At 31.5% G+C, this 17,115-nt stretch overlaps 1 protein-coding gene and 1 long non-coding RNA gene across 3 annotated transcripts in view; one reads left to right on the forward strand and one right to left on the reverse strand.

The window, feature by feature from the left end:
• The window catches only part of LOC147073254 (uncharacterized), a 781,660-nt gene that overhangs the window by 321,864 nt on the left and 442,681 nt on the right, over window positions 1–17,115 (forward strand). The window lies entirely within an intron of this gene.
• The window catches only part of LOC147073259 (uncharacterized), a 47,413-nt gene continuing 34,670 nt past the window's right edge, over window positions 4,373–17,115 (reverse strand). For both annotated transcript variants that reach the window (XR_015070440.1, XR_015070441.1), the window contains 2 exons: window positions 4,959–5,093; window positions 4,373–4,868 (listed from right to left, as the gene is read on the reverse strand). This is a non-coding gene — a long non-coding RNA (uncharacterized LOC147073259). The remainder of the gene's footprint in view (window positions 4,869–4,958; window positions 5,094–17,115) is intronic.

The following is a 17,115-nucleotide window of genomic DNA, read 5'->3' on the forward strand; positions in this document are numbered from 1 at the left end:
CGGTTGGATATCAGACAATTGGACGAACTCTAAAAAGAATGAGAAAATATACAACACCCTTCAAAGGATAGATGCATTGTTATTAGTTACAGTAGAAAATCAAGTACATATATTTCGTAATATTTTGCACTACTGTATTGTATATATTACATTGAATGGATTATGGGCAATCGCGGATTTGTTTATATGGAAAATGTGGTATGATCAATTGATATTTACTGTATGCGTAATGGCGGCTGATATAATATGGTTGAAATTATCAACAGAAGTCAACAATAATACATTTCGTTTACGTATTCTTAACAATAGACTTAGAGAAATTCTTGAAAAATGTGAGGAAGAAAATTATCAACATATAGATAAAGAAATGACACAGGGGTTAATAAATATATATCTTTGGAGAGATATAGACAATAAAATGAATGAGGTTCTGACAATCAAGAAGCTTGGAAAGGCGTACAATTTGTTAAACGATAACATGAATAGAATAGGAGAAGTTTATAATGCCACGGTGAGTACATTCTTATTATTCTAGAAACGTTTACTACCATAGCTAATTTACGGACCCCTCTAAATTCTGCGAACCACACATGACCGTAAAAACGCCCCTAATCTGAACGCAGAACACACACACTGTGACTGATCAGGCATGATGAAACCGGTACGGCGTGGAAACGACTACCGAGGCGTTGCGACCGCTGTCTTCCGCAACCGATAACACGCTCGTATATACAAGCTAATTAATAACTATACAACAATGGTTCTGTAGTTGGTGAACCGTAACATTTTACCTGCTCGTGTAGAATAGCCCTAAGGGTACATTTTATTAGACAAGACAAGTATAAACCGATGGTTTATACTTAATTTGTTTAGTTGCGTGGTCTGTAGCAGGTAAACGACAGCATTTTACCTGGTCGTGTGGAATGGCCCTAAGAGTACATTAAATTTTATCATATTTTGACACGCGCTAGTCTTCAAATCGGGCAGCTTGAAAGGGCCATGATAGAATTTCCAGAATATTCAGCCTTGAACAATTGCCGTCCATAGATAATAACGAAAATATTATTTTTGGCTTTTTAAGAAAAGAAATTGATTTGCTAAATTTCATAATAAAACAAAGATTGCTGATAATACAATTTAAAAATTCTGAGTATATGTTTGTATCCGGAATTTTCTGTTTGATATACTTTTACAAATTAATACATAAATATACAGATATTTATTTTATATATCTATATTTTTTAATTTTCAGTTTCACTCTGGATTGTGCGTATCGTTTTTGTATATACTTACGCTGTCACACGAATTCATATCAAACGGAACATGTCATGCAAGTAACAACAATTATTATAACATTTAACGTATTAAATTAATTTAGCACGTAGCTAATTAAACACTTTTAAGCAGGGCTTCAAACCGTTATTTTTTCTTTTGGTTTTCGTTCCAACAAAAATAACGGTTTTTCCGGTTTTCGGTTTGTTCCGGTTCGAAGCCCTGCTTTTAAGAGACACGATAGCGAATAATGCATACTTGGATATTAATATTTATACATAATTTGGTGCCATACAATACAATGTAAAATATACTATCCAGTGTGTTTCATATTGGCCGTGTTCTGAATTATATTCTTCATATAAGCAACGGTTGTCAGCCTTCCCCTCGATCAAGTTCAGATACTTCCTCAATAGAAAATTTGAACGATATGATACGAATAATGATGGAGTATCTATAAAATAATTATATTATTTAACATTGCAAATGAAATGTTAAATAGTTAGAAGTTAATTTCAGAATCAAGGAACCAAGGTTATTTCGTATAAGTGTTGCTAAATTTATTCACTAAATTATTAAAATTTTAAAATTCATTGTATAGTCTATTTAATTAGGTAGCAATTTTAATATGTAAGTATATCCATATTAGAATTAATTTAGATATGTTTATAGATAGTCTGTCACATTTGTGCTCTAAAATAAGGATAGGGTAAGGGGCGGATAGTTACCCAACAATAACTCTACATGCTATAAATTTGTGATATTATCAATATTAATTTATGAAAAAAAAAATCAGCTGCCCTTTCCGAAGACTAAACTACGATTCTATTCCAGAAAAAAAAATATTTCGGATATATTTAACTAGTTAAAAACATCATAAACTACATTTAACCATGATTGTATTCGTAAGGGGTTGATAAGACGTCCTATCAGGGTGAGGATAGAGCAAAGCTAGCAAAACAAGAACAAATATTTATTGAACTTGTTTAGTATACAACGATGTTTTGGTGTGTATAATTTATCACCAGCAACACATAAAATTTTACTAACAATAAAGCAGCGATTACTGCTCACCTCGACACAAGACATAATTAATAAATATATCATCTTCATCTGGAAGTCAGTTTACGAGTTATTCAATGTGGGGCTGGGGATCTATCCGCACTATAACATATGTACATTTATATCAAATCAAATTTATATTATTATACTACTCGTAAGTGTGATATTCCGAATATTAAGAGTATGTTGGTTTACTTTGACAGGATGCTGCTTTAGTGGCCAGTTTAATATTGTGGGCAGTTCGGCATCTCAATTACATATATTGTGCTGCTACATCCGGTGAAGTTTTACTATCTGAATATGCATGGACGCTGTGTTTACTGGGAAAATTAATTATCTTACCAAACAACGGTAAATTCCATCTCAAAGTGTTTCTAACTTAATATCAATATCGTCATCTTCGCCTACACAACGTACAGCAGGTCCCGACAGCGTATTTCCAAAACCTATCCATGTATGTGCCAACGAGGCAACGGAGTTTTTGTGCATGTATCGCCGATGTTTTTGGCGAGTGCATTTTTATGGTCGTAGGGTTCATATTTTCGTCTCTGTCAACAAAAACGTGTATTTTTCATAATACTGTTAAAGGTAGTTACTAGATAGTAAATATTTATTTAAAACTTTATACGTAGTACTCGTCTGCACTTATTCCTTTTTTTAAATTACGTAACTTTATAAAATACACGACAAACAGACAGATATGTCTTCAAATTCGGCCAAAACAGCTCTTGCACCTCGAGTGTAAACAAGATTTAATATTCTTTTTAGAGATATATATTTTAAGAAAGAATTATGGATAATAATATTCCCCATTTATTGATCCTCTGACTGTTTTGATATTTGGACAAATAAAGATTCGTTTGCTCTTTTAATATCAGCGAGATTGACTAAGTTTGAATGATTTTTATCATAAAAATATTATATATATATATGTACTGTTACCTTCCCAAATGGCCCCCATTTGGGGATGTTTCTGTGCATCTGGAGAGGACCAAATTGATATCAAATCAACAAATAGTAAAAGTTGATTGCGAAAATAATTAAATAATGTTAAATATCTGACAGGCAACATTGTCTGAAGGTGTTAAAAAAAATACGAACGGCAACGCCGCTTTTGTACCGCTCGTAAGCGACGGTTTGTTTTAGTGGGAGAAGCATTTTTGACAGCAAAGCAGTGTTAACCTCGCTATCCGTCAAAATTAAATTGAAAAGAATTTGTATAAAAATGTAACCATTTAGAATATATTAACGTAAATATACCTTGCCGTTTCCAACACAATTCCGGTGTGTTATTTGTTCACCTCCAAGTTCAGAATCCAGACGAAAATCCATACAACGAAGCAAAGTGACAGCATGTTCCCACTTTCGAAAATGGAGGGAAATGACAGTACCTATATTATACGACACAAAGAAAAATATTTTGTATATTGTAATTTGATATTTTATTTTTATTACAATAAAAAAATAAATTGCAGTGATGATTTGGTATATTATGCGACCTTGTATTACCAAAATACGTGTTACGTTTCGTGATGTCATATTCTTGATCATGAACTGACTTTCTCTTAGGTATGCTTACATACTGCAATCTGCAATTTAGAAGAGATTTTTATTTAGCTACGTATTTTTTTGACTTATACGAGGTATAAATGAGAACTCTGCCATTATGGGCAGTGCTGACCTGTGTGTCACTGATAAACTATCTTAGAAATAGGGAGCATCAGTTGTTTATTCTCCCAAGGTGCAGAACCAACCTGCCACTGGTAATGCCAATTATTGGGAGTGCGATAACTATGTTCAACCAAATTGCTTCGGGTGTTGATATATTCAACTTGCGTGAGAGTGAGTTTAGGTGGACGCTATTTTATAAATTCTTTAAATAGGGTCTCCTAAGCAAACTCAGTGTACCTCGTTGAACTACTATATATTATGTACGAGTATAATTGTATTTTCACTGCGTTTGTATGTTTATATTATGTTCTCTTTTTATATTTTCATTATTTATCCCATTTATTACTTTTCTTTTTCTTTCTTTTTTATAGTAATGTTTCGTGTCATGTTGTAAACGTCTTAAACTTATAATTTGTGATGTCTGTAATATGTAACAAAAAAAAAATTGAAATCATAAAATGTTCTATATCAAATGTTTCCAATTTAAAATGATTTAACGAACATATATAAAGACCACGTGATCGATTGATTAGCATAGTTTTGTCTTTGCATAACCGGTTAGTGAAAAAGTTCTCACGCTTGTCAAAACATGCGAATAAATATATTTTGGTAATATGCGTCCTGGCTTACTGAAATAGCTGAGCTGAAGATAAAGAATTACCTCGTCGATGTCTCATAAATGTCAACCTCCCTTCATTTGCATCGAGATAATATTTATGTCTAATGCGTTCTTGTGCCATTTACCATATTATATTTTTTATCTCAGATTCGCTTTTGCACCAGCACCAGCACTCTAAAGTGTAAGTTGTATTGGCTGAATGAGTGTTTTGTAGATCAGTTTTTTCTAAGTCAGCAAAGATTTCCTACAATAAGAATAATTGAAATAAAACAATTGAAAATATTGAAAAGTAAGTATGTAATAATATACAATAGGTAAGCATGTATGTACTTACCTTAGTGTCATTATATTATTATTTCGAGTGAAGGATGTTTGCTTAGAAAGATGTCATCTATTATTTTAAGAAATGAGAAATATTGTAACGAATTTTCAATTTATGTATGTAGTTGTAGGTACATCATTCAGCAACCTGTAACAAAAGAAAAAGTATGTTATTAGGGAGTAAAATCAAAATAATTATTTGAAAAGGTGCTATAACTACGGATATGTCGATATTCTCAATTTTAACATGACGAAGATTAAATATTTTTTTTTAAATATTAATTTCTAAAATGAGAAAAAACAAGGTATTATAATGTATACTATATATTATTATTTATGCTGCTCCTACAAAATCTAAAGATTATTTAGGACACGAAAAAAACACACATCACAACAGTTAAATAATTTTATTATCAGCATTTCCAAAAGAATAAAAATCCTACTACTTAAAAACTTCTTTGATTTCAGATAATGATTTTCAAAATGACCTTAAGATTTTCGGAAATTTAGTAACTCGCCAAAAGATGCGTTTGGGCGTTGGGAGCTTTCTGACTTTGAATTTTGCCTTTCTACATTCAATGGCGGGAATAACTGTTTCGTATATAATCATTTTATATCAAATGTCGTACAATACAAATTAATAAGATATTAAAATAAACTGATTATCCATATTAAAAGTTTTCTTATTTATACTTCTAAAGTCATGACATATAATAAATAAATAAATGAATTTAAAACACAATCACTGCTAACATTTTAATTACCACATTTAAATAACACGTTAATTATATCTAATGGCCAACGACTCCAAACGCGCCAGTCGCGGTGTTAGCACTAAATGAGTTAAGTTGGTCAACTCCAATGACATTAATATGGACGAAGCATCTGGGGAAAAAAATGACAATCACTTTTTTGTCGGGTCTGCCGAATGGCATAATCTGTTCTAACGCCATTACAATAAAGGTGATATTGCTATAAATTCCCGATGCTTTTTGTTGGGTCTGCCGAAAGGTTCGGTTCGAACGGGTTTACTCAAATGAACATTGAAATGAATCAAATGAATAATCAATTATATTATATTGATATTAATTCAATAGTACCTATATTCGTGCTTAATGACCATTAGTACAGTCAAAATATTAAAAAGTGTATTATTATGATATCAGTGGCCTCACACTGAATTTAAAGTAACACAATACGATTCAAATAAAATAAAAATATTTTCATATTGGATCTTATTGAAAGAAAATAATATCGCACGGAGGACATGTTAAGTTGAAATGGACAGGTTCTCAAGATAAACTATTTTCTAGTCATCGTAGGATGAGTGGAACAATGTTCAATTTTGAAATCGCGTATCGCAATTTCGTATTAAACGTCTGACAAATTTGCCTATATATATAGTATACAGTTTTTTACGTTAATTTAACTATAAAAAGCAAATATAAGCTATATTTAAGTGAAGTTTGGAATCAAAATATATAATTGATCGCATTATAAGTCAATCGTATCATAAATTTAATAATAATATAAATGTGATTCTGCGAAAAATGTAAAATACAGGCGGCCCTCAACTTCGTGCGTAATTGGTTCCTGAAAAATATGTGTACGGACGTTGAATGTACGAAAGTAGAGCGATGTAAAAAAAAAACATCAAAAACTATACTTTAAAATATTTATTTATCAATGGGTATAATACAGTTTAGAGGGCGTATTAATACCAAACAGGTGTTTTCTTTATAAAATTGACACGATATAGTTCGATACCACCCCTATTTCTTAATTGTACGTATTTGAGAACAGAAGGTGACGGAGTGCGGGGAAGAAAGAAGCGACTCTATGGAAGCACACAGTTTTTGCACTAAAATCTAAATTTTAAGAAATGTACGAAATAGCGAATTGTACGAAAGTAGAACGTTTGAAAGTCGACGATCGAAGCCACAAGTGGTGTTAAGAACCGTTATGTAGAAACAAAAGGAATTCGATTTCACTTAATAAAACGATTTTTATTATTGACAGATAGTTGATATTAAAAAGGTAATTTAAAACTCGTTAGGGAATTACATAATCCATTTTGTTAATTGCGTACAACTTTAATGGAATATTATGTTAACATAATTGATTAACGATTCCATCTATCACGCAATACAATAACTGTTGGGATAGTATGTGAACGTAGGCAGCCTGTTTTACAAATTTGGCAAAAAAGTGTGATATTAACATGAATACCAAGATACAGTTTTTCAATATATATTATTGGATTTTCGGGCTGCATACAGTGAAATATGCAGAAGGAAAAATAATATTAGCCAGACCAGTGATAAGATTTTATGCAATACTTTTATCAATAGGATCGCTTTTGTATGGTATTTCACAGATCAGTGATCGTACATTTAATAAGAGATTTGAATATTCCGAAGTAGTCCAGATCTTGCGGATGGTATTAAGCTTTTGTTATCCCATGACGTCGTCGATTGTTTGGCTTTCGGATTCGTGGATAGACATTAGTAAAAACACAGCTGTTTTTGAAACATTACAACAAATTGATAATATATTATCAATCAAAGAAGACGGAATTAACTATATAAAAAATAACGCAATCGGACGCGGCTTGTTATTCATATTGGGTGATGTGATAATATACACATGCGATACTATTTGTTGGGGACCTTCATGGCAACAGTTACTGTCAATTGTCTGTGTGATGGCGACGGATCTGTCAATTTTAAAAATGTCTCTAGTTTTACATTACAATAACATTCGACTAAGAATTCTGAATTTTCACATACAACGTATGTTAGAAGAGAAAGATACTACGTATGGAACAAGTCAATCAAATACCATCCTACGCACTGGGTTGAGTGAGAGTGATTGTCGTTATATTACGGGAATGCAGTTAAAAATAAAACAGTTGATGACTGCATACGATTTGATTGTGGAAAATTTGACGAACATTGGGAACAGTTTTTCACTAACGGTAATTTTTTAACAAAGCAATAATTAATACCAAATACGCTGTAGAAACCTTTTCTAGAGTAAGTTAGGGCGAGGTTAATTGGGCTCCCTTTTTGTGTTCTTCAAGGAACTTATTTAGCTATATTTGATAAAATTTACAATGCAGTTATTTGAAAGAGATTGTCAAAAAGATAAAATATTGAACAACGGGAAATGTGCCAAGAGTCACATAGGCAGGTTAACTGGGCCTCATTGGTAGGTTACTGCTTTTACATTGATTTGCTAATGTACAGGTTATATAAAACAACGATCCGTAACGATGAGTAGGTAAGCAGCCAATAATAATACACTTCGGAATTATTATTCAGTTTAAGGGGCCACATGCTCAGCGTAGGTCAAAATGGAGCTTTTATGGTATTTTCAGAGCATAACCCTGGACATTCCTTAAGCGTTGTAGACAATCTATTAATATAATTTTGAAGCCTTATTATCCTTTATATTTATTTAAAACATTTGAAGACTGCATAAAGTATTTTTATTACATAACATAGTATTCTTTTAAACCTCTCGCTCTAATGTTTTAGTATATAGTCATTATTCAGTACATCCATATGCAGTGGTGTTAAGATTTTTTAGGTTTATTAATTTTTAAACGCATTTACAAAACCATTAGTAAAATTAATGTTAACATTATATAGTGACATATTTACAATAAAAAATTATATTTTATAATCTTTGTGATCCCAAATTTGACAAGAATTAGGAATTTTATTATCAAAAAAATGGGCACGATTAACACATTTGAAGAAAGATACTGATTATAAGCGATGTCTTTGACCATTCAAATGTGAAAAACATCTTACGAATAATGATTGCTTTATAATAATTATTGACCTAAAAATAAGGTAGTATTTTTTTGAAATACGCAATTTCTATTGGCATTTCCCAGTGGTTAAGCTACAACATACGGCCGTAGCCATAAATGGACAAACGATAAATGAAGTAGGGAGTAAGATCATTGTAACGCGCATGTTTGAAGATGTACCGTTTTGTAAAAAATATTTTTTTTCGGTAACACGCGCGTTAACATGATCTTACTTCCTACTTCATTTATCGTTTGTCAATTTATGGCTACGGCCGATGTAAGCAAACGTTATTCGTAGGATGTTTATCACATTTGAATGGTCAAAAACATAGCTTATAATCAATATTTTTAGAATTATCTTCAAATTTGTTAATCGTGCCCATTTTAGAATAATAAAATGCCTAATTCTTGTCAAATTTGGGATCAAAAAGATTATAAAATATAATTTTTTATCGTAAATATGTCACTTTATAATGTTAACATTAATTTTACTAATGGTTTTGTAAATGCGTTTGAAAATTGATAAATGTAAAAAATCTTAACACCACTGCACATGGATGTACTGAAATATGACTATATTCTAAAACATTAGGGCGAGAGGTTTAAAAGAATACTATTTTATGTAATAAAAATACTTTATTCAGTCATCAAATGTTTAAAATAAATATAAATGATAATAAGTGTAAAATGTGTAATAAATAAGTGTAAAAAGTGTAGAATAAACGTGAGTGAGAAAATCGGATGGCAACTAAGCGATGTTAAAATTTATGGAATTTAATATGTTAACCATGCTTAATCCATTCACAAATAACGTATCAGGCTCCTTTTATTTATTTATAGTTAAAATTCCTAGTTCATATATGTATTATATTATTATGTTTTAATAATGAATGCTTTTCTACAGTTTAATAGTGTCTTGGTGACAGCATTTTTAACTATTATAGTTATTACATACATGGTATCGAAGAGTGCAGTTATACAATCACAAGTACGTATTTTTTTATTATTACTAAGTATGTACCTACTAATTTTTAAGTTAATGTAGGTACCATTGCATGCTATAACATAAATTAATTTGTATCTCAAAATCTAGACGTCGTAACTAAGGATTGCAATACCGGTATTTAATTATTTATCGATACCGAAATACCGGTTTCAAAAATCCAACATACCGGTATTTACGGTATTAAGAAAGCATACACGATTATGTTTTTCGAAAATGAATTTAATGTTATTTTTTCATTACTGTATCATAAATTTACTGTATAAGTTTTACGCTGCCAAGACGCGAATACATTGACTGAAACCAACCTAAGTTAAATAATATTAAAACAAAACCCTCAAATATAATTATAGGATTGTTGCGACGAATTAACATATTTCGAAAAAGAAAACATTCGTGGCAAATATTTCCAATAATTATTCTATAACTTTACTATTGATCCAACGTTGGTAATATATCATTGAATTTGATAGAGATTTTCCTGTAACCGGACGGAAACTTAAAATTAGAAAAATAGCAGTCACAAAGGTCAAAATAATTAGGTATTTGATGTTGCTATAAAAGAGTGTTTGAAATAGATTTTAATAGTTCTATTTATTGATAGGAACTATCTATTCTATAATATGTGTTGATACCGGTATTCAATAAAAAATACCGAAATACTGGCATTGATATATTCATTCGGTATTGCAATTCCTAGTCATAAAACACAAAACAAAAATATTTTGTGTAAAGTACATAAGTACTTTAATATAATAAATTGTCAGTATGAAGATGAAAATGGTAGCTTATATTATACGAACATGTATCTATATATATATATTAGTAAAATACAAATTATATTCAATGATACACATTCGTTTTAGCTTTTTCGATTGTCACAACATTAACGAGACAACAAAAATAAACGACGTATCTCTACTCATGTACGTACAGATATCTGCGACACCCGAAACAAAAGTATCAAAGTGTAGATCAAAAATTGTCGATATTTTTTGAACGGCTCTTGGTACCCATAAAGTATCTACACAAATATTTTTAGGTACATAGCTCACAGATAGAATAGCAGCTGGACGAATGTGATAATCCAATGATTCTGGTGGATAGAAAAAAAACCGAAAGGCCGCCCTAATGTATGCTGGACGAAATATATCTTAGTCCACCAGTGGATTGAAACATGCTGGTGATGATGATAACGACATAGGTCATCGTTTAAAAAAGCCAAATTAGTTTGATTTATCATAGTAGATCGTCAACCAGCTGATAACTATGACCACATGGGCTATAACCTATAACATTCGACGAAAATGTTGAGATGTATTACGAAAAGGGTTCAATAATTAATGCTAATTATTGCTAGCCTCGCTTCCTCGGGACGATGCAGATAGTGTACAAGCCCTAGGGCCAGCATAGTGAAAGAAAAAGTATCAGTCATAACAATATATTTTACAACGATTTTATTAGCTCGTATTCTTGTTTGTCCGGTGGTTGTTCGTCCAGTACAAATCTTGCAATCGATTTTTAACTAACTTCCCGGCTAGTTAGACATTTGAAACTTTTAGAATATATCAGAACGCGATGCCAATGCATTCTTTTAATACTTTTAGCCATCTTTAAGCAGAATTGAAATCTGTTTTGTATGGAAAGTTATTTCAGAAAAATCCGTAAAAAGTAAAATACTATTATTGGTTGCTAAGAGGGTGGTCCTAGCAACTAAATTATTAATATATACGTGCGTTACTATGGAAATCAAAATAAAATGTCAAAATGACATTTCAGTATTCTATATTTGTTTGTTTGTTTTTTATTTACTTCATATCAAGTACAAGTTTGAGCATATTAAGCATAATAATTCAACAGAAAATTTAAGGTACTGTTCGGTTATGAGGAATACAGCGGAAAACACATTTTGAAAATACCCGATATACTGGATTATTTGTTAGTTTGGGTTAGTTTAGGTTAGGTTAGGTTGGGTTTGGTTAGGTTTGGTTTGGTTAACCTAACAAATAATCCAGTATATCGGCTATTTTCAAAATGTGTTTGCCGCTGTATTCCTCATAACCGAACAGTACCAAATTTAAAAACGTTGTATATAAAAAGTTCTTTTTATCTTGTAACTATCTTATATAATTTTTAATAAAGTTTATAAAAAAAATACATTTATCAGTAGGAATGTATATCATTAACATACATAGTTAAATCCACTGTTATATTTTAGGATATATACACGTTAATCAGTTTGGCAGTGTGGGGAATTCGATATGTGACGTACATGGTATTATCAGCTCACATGGGGGAATTACTACTAAAAGAAGGAGACTGGACATCGACTTTACTGGGGAAGTTTACAATCTACGCTGATGGTAACTATAAATGTATATTATGTACTTTCTTGAGATTAGGTAATCCAATCCCGAGCCAAAGGGAATTGGCATTTTTTTCCATTGTCAATATAAATTTTTTATATTTACAAATAACATTGATAAAATTGGTCAAAAATAAATCTAGTATAATTTATACTATTTAAGACATTTATTGTTAATATTGTATACGTTCAATCTTCGAAATACATAAGTTTAATGGAGTAAATAATATTGTAATATATATAATAATGTGAATTTAATATGAGATTGCTATTTCTGATAGTAAAGACTTAATGAATGAGTTAGCGAGATTTAAAATAGTAAAGCAAATCATGGTGTACTTATGGCCTTTCCGCTTCATAAATCTAATTAGTCAGCCAAATATGAAACTGCCGTAAAACACATGAGATCATGGTGGAATTACTTTGTTAATAGTGCGAAGCCATTGTTTTTTCCAATCTTTCTCATTTTTATTAATTCATGTGAAAAAATAAAATGAATCGGCAACTTACACATGGGTATAAATCAAACTTCATTCAAACTCAGTTTATTTCTAATGGTAGTTATTTGTTATTAAAAGTATTTTTTTGTAATATTTTCGTTTTTATTTCATTTTCCATAAAAATTGATAAAAAAATCAATCCCGAGTGTTTCGGGATTATGTTTATCAATCCCGAGATTCATAGGTATCGAAAATAGCTCGTGATCCCGGGATTGGAATCCCTACTTGAGATTTTTGATTGTCACTGAAATATCTGACAAAACTACCGCGAAGTAATATTCACACCGAACGTCAAGGTAAATAGTCCCGGAAAATTGCATAAATTAATATCTCAGTTATTTAATTTCTTGGCGAATTAAAAAACGAAATAGTCCAATGAAAATTTTTGATATTTTGTTACTATTTACGGAAATATACAGATTTATCAAAATATAAGTTGTTACATTAATTTTGTTTAAAGAGTAGGTACTATTAATTATTGAAATATTGCTATTTTTGCATTACTCTGGAGCTAGAGCCGAGTATTATAAAGGTAACTGCATACTTGGCTAGCATTCGTGTGTATTTTTTTTTACACAAGATGTATACATACGCGTGTATATTGCGCAAGTATTTTTACTGTACACACACTGTACAAAATGTTTAATTTATATGTTATAAACTTGTGTGTGCATGATTGTGCAAGTATAACTGAACGTGTAAACTATAGAATAGACAATTGGATTTTTTGACGATACCTACGTTCCAAGCGTCAAATAGCATTGTTCAAGTATACTTATGTCGTGTGAAGATGATATCGTCACCGTGTATACTTGTACAAAATAAATTAGATATGTACCTATAATCATGGCCCCCACATCCTGAAGCGGGCCCCCAGGCTAGGATATTTGGCGGGCCCCCTACCTACCGCTAAGGATAAAGACAGTATAATGCTTTCCAAACAGTAGCGTTTTGCAAATGGTGTACGCGGTAAAATTAATGTATATATTCAGTGTTTTATTGTATATTTTAATCAATTTTTAATACATCCATTTGAATTATGGATTTGTCGAGTACTGATACTTACACAATTAAAAATTGTATCGTACAAGCACATAATTTTAATTAATAATATAATTGAAGGAAAATAGCGACAAGGAAGCAGGCGACTTTTTTTTAATTAGTGAAGCAAATTTGTGATGTGTGTTTATCTCACTTATCTGGACGACTCGCCTCGCCGGGCCCCTCCTGAGACCCGGTCCCCAGGCTAGGGCCCTGTCAGCCCCCCTTGTGGGGGCCATGCCTATAATAGTAGTGCACTTGTAAAAAAAGAAAATACATTCAAAAAACGAAAACCACAAAAATAAAATCAGAAAACTGGTCATACAACAAGTCACGTGGAACCGGAAATGCCTCCGGTTCAGCTCAGTGTATGGCTGAAACACCGGCAGGAAGGCATACTTGTTGCACGACTCCACACTCTCCACAGTATGATCCGTGGTCTGAATCTCACCACACTCGCATAGGGGTGACTCATATGCACGTGTACTCAGCAAAGAAAAACCATTAAACTCTGTACGTACCGTTTGTAGTCGGCTTTATGGAATGGTTTAATTTAATATTTGAATGAATGCTTCCACAGAGCATAATTCATAATATATGCATAAATGGCACGGTTATGGTGTTGCAATTTTAATCTATAAATTATTCTAGTATCATGTTTATTTGTTTTCCAGATATCGAACTACAACGAGAGTTACAAGTTTTTAGTCGATTGATAGGTCGACGAAAGATGTCAGTTCAAGTAGGAACTATGGCCACATTAAACTATTCTTTTCTGTATTCGTTGGTGGGAATATTGGCTACATATATAATAATTTTGTATCAACTAAGTTAGACAATTTATTATTCTTTAAGTATAATATTATTTTGTAAATGAATAAAATATGGAAAATTACACTGTGGTTTTATTTTTTCTGTTATACCAACTAATACACGTAGCAAGTGATTTTTCGACATTTTTTGATTCTCGAAAATTCGAAGATATTAGTAGATAGTTTAACGATTTCTTGACAAATATCTCGCAATGTGAATTACTGGAGAAGAAATCCGCCAAGATTTGTAGTCTGCTAAGAAAACCTTGAATTGTATTTTATTGACGAATTTTTCGAGGAATGAGAACATTTAAAAAAAAAAAATCTCGAGAAACAAGTTCATTCATGATTCTTGAGATATCTTGAGACGAGAAATAGCTCTAGAGTTTAGGTTTAGGCTAAACCACTGAGGATGTTTTTGAGACCTCCATTCTGTAATCATGCCTTTGCTAAGGGAGATTTTGTCATTCACTAAGTTAATAAAAATAACAGTGATAACTATTTATTGACAATGTGCTATTATGTATGTGATTATTTCAATATAGTCGTCTACATCCTGCCGTCATACGAGTGAATAGGCTGAAGAAAAATTAATTATATCACCATTTATGATAAAAAAATCTAGAAAGCGTCAAAAAGTGTACGTTAAAGACATCAATCAAATAACTAAATTTAATTATTATTAATAGTAAAATAGAAAATTATAACAACACGCTCATGTCATCAGCATTGCGTCAACATAATTGATCGTAGCAATTTGTCAAGGAAAAGACAACAAAACAAAATAAACATAGACGAAAGCAAAATACTCATTACTTATCTGTGATGTATCACATAATGTTTTTAAGGACATTTACGATTCAATGATATGGACTATATGGTTCACGGCGATTCTTCGCTGACTTTAAATATATAGTTTTTACTTTATTGATTGTGCCAAATATTGACAGTTGGTTGATTGGTCAATTGGCAAAAATCATATTCACTATCCTTAACAAACGTCAGTATTTTAATTGGTACAATTCGCTTAATAAAGTAGCAACTGGTGACAGATATAGTAACTGATAGATACTGCAAAAGTCGTACGTGTATCACAGTCAAACGTGCTCTATTTGGATTATATATTAATTTACGAATCAACGTTTATCTGCGACGCGCTGCTTGTTAAGTTAAAAACATCTCTTATAGAATTTTATTATTAACAATATGGACGCCAAAATCGTTTGGTTACAAGTTATTATTTTAATGTTTGGTTTTCAAACAGTCAAATACGTGAACGGTATATGTGTGCAAGGAATGCCAAAGATAAGGATATATGCCACGATTTTAATTGGCCTCACCGTTTTGCGAATCTTAGAAGAAATGTACGAGTCCGACTTTATGATAAAAAAGCAATCGTCGGAAATTGTGAATTTCTTACAAAACATTTTGGCAATTGCGTATCCCGCTACATCATGCATAGCTTGGATATCAGACTCTTGGATACATCCAGATAAACATACGACGACATTTGGACTACTACAAAAAATAGATAACTGTTTATTGATTGAAAAAGCAACTAGCGAATCTATACGAAATAGAACAGTAACTATGTGTTTGCTATTCATTGCGATTAACTTAGTCATTTATACGATCGATACATTTGTGTGGGGGATGTCAATTGGTCAAGTGTCAGCTGTTTTCAATATTGTAGCTACAGACATAACTGTAATGAAGCTATGTCTGATTCTTTACTACAACAATTGTCGAATAAGCATTTTGAATTTCAAACTAAAACTGATTGTAGAAGAATTGGTGACTAATGAATTACTGGAAAATGATGTTAGTCCAACGAGGGTACTATTTTATACAGAAGCTACTACTATTCAAGGAGTAAAAGATATGAAGGGAAATGCAATACATATGCGACAATACATTCGAGCATATTATATAGTAATCGATAGTATGAGTGACATAGGAAATACATTTTGCTTAACGGTGACTATTTCAAACTATCATACTCATCAGTAACATTATGTATAGCATGAAAATGACATTTTTTTATATGGGTATCTCATCGATTTGTTTTCAGTTTTACTGCGTACTGGGTACTACATCGCTGGCAATACTTATTGGCGCTTACGGAATTATTGCAGTTTCTCGATCAACAGTTGTAAGTACTTAATTTCCTAATTTTAAAGATTTACTACTACGAGTAGCTCTTTTAAGCATCGACATTAAAAAAGTTATATTCTCTGAAACAAGTGCAAGAATACTTTTCATTTAATTATTTAATTATTTTTAATACCTGTCAAATAATGAAAAACAAAGTTTTTTCTTTGCGTCTAAAATAAAATATAAACTTTAGAATCCGCCATTTTAAAAGTGGATTCGTAAGTATGGTTCAGTGTGTCATATATTATGCGAAAATGTTATAATTTAAATAGTGTGAAGTGACTTGAAAAATGTTGGGAAGAACTGCTCTATACAGTTTACAGTCATTGTAACATTATGGGTGCCACATAAGCAATTAACCAATTTAAATTGTTTATACATTGGCGTACGGTCCATACAAGCTGTAGATGGGGCGCATCCCCAGAAATAATCGGCAAATTGTGCTGTGAAATAATAGTATGTACCTAGGTATTTA

The sequence above is a fragment of the Rhyacophila brunnea genome, unplaced genomic scaffold, assembly GCF_057557595.1.
Source record: "Rhyacophila brunnea isolate RB1 unplaced genomic scaffold, BYU_Rbru_1.0 scaffold_18, whole genome shotgun sequence".
Taxonomy (NCBI): domain Eukaryota; kingdom Metazoa; phylum Arthropoda; class Insecta; order Trichoptera; family Rhyacophilidae; genus Rhyacophila; species Rhyacophila brunnea.